The 6,000-nt window shown below is 43.0% G+C and overlaps 1 pseudogene; it reads left to right on the top strand.

Annotated features, from left to right (window-relative positions):
- Window positions 1–2,013: 2,013 nt before the first annotated feature.
- On the top strand, window positions 2,014–3,388 carry LOC102833616 (annotated as a pseudogene).
- Window positions 3,389–6,000: the final 2,612 nt, after the last annotated feature.

The raw sequence follows: 6,000 nt of genomic DNA, 5'->3' as shown, positions 1-6,000 counted from the left end.
AAGGAGAGGAAAAGTGGAGTCACTTTCTTTAGGCTCCAGATCCCAATCAACGAGTCGTCGTGAGCGATTCTCAATGGGTGATTTTTGGTTGACATGATGACAGGGTATTTCTGACACTTCGCACGCAGAGTAAATGCTCTGGAAGACTTTCACATCACAAACACCTCAAATACCCTATTGGACATTCATGTCGGTAAAAACCTGTTTTTGATGCTCTCAGCCTAGATCCTAATTCAACCTTACACATAAAACACAAGGTTTTGTGTGGTATGAATGTAAATTTAAAATAAATTAAAAAAGCAAAAACTTTTGTTTGGAATTTTTCCAAGATTTGTTCACCAATTTCAGAAACTCCCATGATGACAGCAGCAGTCTTGGTACCTGAGTTGTTGATACAATACAGCATTTGTGGCTGTCACGTTCACAGCGATTCTATGAACAGGTGCAAGCAGTTGACTACTTCATTATGCCTGTTAGGTAGTGATGTTGGAACATTCAGGAGTGGGGAATGTCCAGCTCCTGGGCCGTATAAGGACAGTGAAATCATTTGGTCTGGCCCTGCCAAAGCAACTGCAATTCCAGCCATCATATTGTGGTGGCGATGGTAAGCCCTGAAGTCGGTTCCGACTCATAGCGACCCTGTATAGGGTTTCTGAAGAGCGGTTGGTGAACTTGAACCGGTGACCTTGAGGTTCAAACCAACTCTGTAGTCTAGCGCATTAACATACCAGGATTCCAACCATCACATTGTTGTTGTTGTTAAGTACCATGGAGTCGGTTCCAACTCATAGTGAGTTAATTAAATGTTTGACCAAATACAGCAGGCTAATTTTTATGTTGATAATTTTGTATGGCCCACGAATGATGTTGTAAATTTTGGAAGAAAAAAGGTTCCCATCTGTGATTTATATAGTAAAGTGCATTTTTCTTTTATTCACCATTCATACTAGAACATTATCATTCCGTTGACATTGTATGCAAGTAGGTGTATTATCTATGAATCTCAGATGAAGATTATAAAAGGATGTTGTGAAATATTTATGAAACAAATTTGTATCGGCTCTGACAGAACTAAGACCGCTGATCTTTGCTAAGGGTGTAGGCTGCTCTGTAATTTTACTTTTTTTTTTTTTTTTTAATTCAACTGACACTCAAAAGGTAGTGGCATAATTTTTTTATACTATTAAAAATTGAGATTAAAGTTAGTTCTTCACTCAACTGTTCAGTGACTTCTAAACAAAGTACATCCTCTACACTGAACTAATCAAATAGGTTTGAGTACTACAGTATCCTGTTGTTGGTGGGAAATCAGACCACAGCCTCAGTAATGGGAGCTTTCCAGAAGCCACAGGGGAGCCAACAATAGATATGCATTTGCATTGGGGGCCTCTCTGAAAAGGAATCCTCTCCTAAAAGAAATGAGATCATATGGTTAATTATAACAACTGGCTTTCAAGAAATTTGAAGACTAAATGGCATTTGTGGAAAGTAGTAAGCCTTAGTGAAGTGCTGGGTTAGCCATTGGGCTGCAAGCCAGAAGGTCAGTGGTTCAAGCCCACTATCAGCTCTGAAGGAGACGAGGAGGCTGTCTGCTTCTATAGAGATGACAGTTTTGGAAACCTTAGACAGGGTCACTATGAGTCAGAATCAACTCAGTGGCAGTGGGGGTGGGTAATAGTAAGCGTTTGACTTGTCTATCAGCTACATTACTCAGGAAAGCCTATTATTTTAAAAGTTCCCTAACATCACTGCCCCCAAGCAGTTTTATAGCTAAGCAGCAAAGCCCAACTTCAGTGGCATTGCGTATCAAATCCATTTTATTGCGTTCCTCTATGTACTGGCAAATACAAAAGTTGAAGACAAAAAAAAATAGAGCTAAAAGCCAGTCATGTGAGAAGGTGCCATAGAGAAGAGGCTCTACAAACAGCTCAAGATAGTGATCAATGGTTGCCCAAGTGTCTGAGCAAAGGTTTCTGGAGGCCAAGCAGAGAAAACAGGGAAGTCCTCTGGACCATGCAGTCCTCAGAAGGGGACATGCTGCTCCCAGCTGCAGACCCTAAAAGGGCAAGCTTGACACCCAAGTTCAACTCAAGTGAGACATACACCAAGCAACATCGTGAGGACCTGCAACTGACGAGGCCAATTTCATGTAATCTTCATAATCATGAGAAAGCTATTTACTATTATCCCACGATCACACACTTGACAAGAGGTAGAGCTGGGACCCAAACCCAACTTTGCATGCCTTCAAAATCCAGTATTCTATCCACTGTACACCATCACCTACCTATGTAAGAAAATCTTGTAGTCATACATCAGAATTTCTATCTGTGGATAATGGTCAGACAGCTTCTGACCAAAGTTTAATTCATTCAAAACACCCATGCCCCATTAAAAAAGAACCCCAACAGCCTTTTTAATCCATTATGGAACATACTTTCTTCTGAACTATCATCTTCCTTTTCCCCAAATGGTGTATTCTAGTCTTTAAATAGATTTTTACAATTTGTACTCCCCACTTTCCCCAGGGATTATCAAGTCACTTAGAGACACTGTAGGCTAGGCACCACAAGGTCAGCAGTTCAAACCCACCAGCTCTTCGTAAATCCTCTATAGGGTTTCTAGGAGTCGGAAGCAACTCGATGGCACTTAGCCACCACCACCTTCCATGATTTCTTCAAGATAAGCAGCTTTGTATTCTGCAAGACTAGGAGGGCCTTGCTTGAGACCTGTGGTTCTCAGCTGGGGGTGAGTTTGTCTCCCTCTCCAGGAGCTACTTGGCACTGTCACATCTGAAGGTGGAGCCCATGTGTGCTACTGGCATTTTGTGAGAAGAGGCCAGGAATGCTGCTGAACATCCTACAGTGCACCTCCACAACCAGGAATTATCCAGCCCCGAATGTCAGTAGCACCAAAGTTGAAAAATCTTGCTTCAGATCCTTAAAATCAGCCCCAAGAGTTATCTGGAGCAGGTGGAGCACCGTGGTCCACACCGGGGCAGCAGGACAGAAGATAAGCAGACTGCCGGGGCACTACTCATTCCTCCATGGGGGTCCACTGTTGTACCAGGGCTCTAGTCAGGCTTGTGTCTGCCCTTGTTCCTGATACACCAGAGATCCCATCTAAACAGCCTTCCTACAGCAGCTCCCTGCTCCAGGCGGTTAGGTAGGAGTTCCACACCAGAGATGTCTTCTGGGACAATGACACAGTTGCCAAGTTTATTCGTGCAGGGGCCGGCACTGGGACTGTGTTTGGCAGCTTGATCATCGGCTATGCCAGAAACCCATCTCTCAAGCAGCAGCTCTTCTAGGCCATTCTGGGCTTTGCCCTGTCTGAGGCCATGGGGCTCTTCTGTTTGATGTTCTTTTCGCCATGTGAAGCTCCGTAGGAGTCACCTACCTGTCCCTGCTGCTTTGACACCATACCATATGTTGGAGTGTGCTAAGCTTTATCATTAAACACAACGTTTCTCTAAAAAAATAAAAAAAGTCCTGATGTCATCCCCGGTGTGAGGGAGAATCCCTCTACAAAGGAGTTGAGGTACTCTGCCTGCCAGCGGCCTGACAGCTGGGTGCCTATGTTGCTACGTGGAGACAAAATATCCCTGTGATATCTGATCCTTCCGGAAGCTGATGCTCTATGTGTGGCAACTGAGTCTCTTCTCTCACCCCTTTAGCAAGTCACTCAGGACAGGATGAGGAAAGATCCTGTGTTGGCTTTGCCTGCTACCACTGCCATCATTCCCACTGGCAGCCAGAGATCAGTCAGCACAGCAGGCCGAGCTGGGCACCCCGATAGCCTCACAGGCTGGGCCTTGTGAATCCATCCTCAGATACCTGTCAGCATTCCAAAGCCACTGAGAGAGGAAATACACACACTAGCACAGGCCTTGGGAACTCAGCGATTCAGTAGTTCTGAAGTATATTATTCAGGGGCCATGGTCAACTAATATGAGAAGTCATAATATACATCTGCTTACGGTCTATAAACAATAGACACACATGAAGTCTATAAACACACCCGTGTACACACATCCAGCCCTCTCTCTGGTTATTTAAAAATAAAAACACACTGTTTACAGATGGTCTGGACCAAAAAACAACTCAAATGTCTATTTAAGAAACGTCATTTCACAGAAGCCCTAGCCAGGGGTCAGTAAACTTTTTCTGTAAAAGGCCAGATAGTAAATAGTTGAAACTTCGCAGACCATGTGGTTCCTGTCATGACTCTGCCATTGTAGCGTGAAAACAGCCATAGATAATACATAAACACATGTGTGGTTGTGTTCTGATAAAACTTTATTTATGGGCACTGATATTTGAATTTTATATAATTTTTCATATGCAAAAAATATTCTTCTTTGGATTAAAAAAATTTTTTTAATCACTAAAAATGTAAAAACCATTCTTGTGGGCCACAAAATAATGGGTGGTGGGTTGGGCTTGGCCCACAAGCCTGTTTGCTGACCCCTGCCCTAGGGCCACTCTTACACCCGTGTGTGCTAACACAGAGCCTACCATGCTATGCCCTGTTTCTTTGCTCTTTCCACCTCCCAGACCCAGACCTTCTTCCCCGTAAAGAGCACAGCTAAGGAGCTCTAGAATGTCTCCCAAGTTTTAGGTGCAATGTCAAGATTTATTAGAAACAGGCCACATTTGAGAGAGCACCGATATACTTCAGTATTGTGTGTTCAATAAAAACATCAAAATGATCAGATAATGAAGTTGAGAAACTCACTAACTTTGAAAAATAGGCTTTATTTTAACCAGTGGCATTGTATGACATCCTATATGGCATAACTGATTACAGCCAAGTTCATGAATACAAATAAAATAGCAGTTTCCCTCATTCTCTCTTTTTGTTTTCTGTTCAGAGAAATCAGGAAGAGAGGGGGAGCAGTATGCTCAGAAACCCAGGAGCTCCTCCACAAGCTCCAGCTGGAGTCCAGGCTCCTGGAGCATGTAGCCTCCTAACACGTATGTGGTCACATGTGCAAAGACCTTTATTAAAAAATATTCAGCGCAATATTTCTGTAGGCAATCACACTAGCATTTACAACCAAACATGGCTGCTGAACTTCATGGCTGCTGTGGATTACATTTCCAAGTGAGGATTTGAACTGCATATGAAGGAGATGAGGCCTTAAAGTTCACTTTCCTTCCAAGAGGGGGAGAATCCCAGGTGAGGGGTGATCACCACTGGCCTGCCTCCTTCTTTCGTGGCCCAGCTGACTCCAGGGTATTCCCCTGTCCTCTGGAGAATGGGTAACACTACACTGTGATAGAGAAATGGAAACACCTTGGTCCAAGTTCAAGGTGTCATCACATAGCCAACTCTGGAAGTGGCTTTGCACTTTCTTATTTCGTAACAGGCTTACACATGGGCCTGTAAGTAGCACAAGATGCCTGAAATTCAAAAAATTATGAAAACAACTCTTCTCACCCCTGAGGATATTTCATCTCTAAAAAGTTGAAAATACAAAGTATTAAAATAATTTGCCCTTTCTCCCCATCAAAAGGAATTACGTTCCCAAAAGATTCCTGCAGTATACAAAGTTCAGAAACAAAATTTATTTCTCCCCAAACCAAAACCAAGAAGTCAAATGTTAAGCTGCCAAGAAGCCCCTTTTCCATAGAGGGGTGGAAAACAACAACACCACCTCATTACTTTTCTTACAACCAGGTTAAGAGAAAGATAGCGAAAGGAGTTTCTGGCCTCGTAAGCTTTTATTTTTCACTTTGATTTTCTTCATTCCTTAGCACTGGTTATTGGGAGTGAAGAGAACAACTTGTTTTCTAAAGTTTGGGACATGCCTGGGAAAAGCCCTGATCTTTCCCATGACAGGTCCCCAAAAATAGTGTGTTGAAAACCAGGATGACTAGAATGAAAATGCTATACACATCCATCTGTTCCATTTCTTTATGGTTTTCACACCAAAAGCACCTGGAGTAACAACTGTGTTCAACACAAAACAGCACTGGGTGCTGAAGAGAAGATGAT

This window comes from Chrysochloris asiatica, unplaced genomic scaffold (assembly GCF_000296735.1).
Source record: "Chrysochloris asiatica unplaced genomic scaffold, ChrAsi1.0 scaffold00038, whole genome shotgun sequence".
NCBI classification, from domain to species: domain Eukaryota; kingdom Metazoa; phylum Chordata; class Mammalia; order Afrosoricida; family Chrysochloridae; genus Chrysochloris; species Chrysochloris asiatica.
The sequence above is the reverse complement of the archived record's forward strand: the minus strand, read 5'-3'. Positions and strand labels throughout refer to the sequence as shown.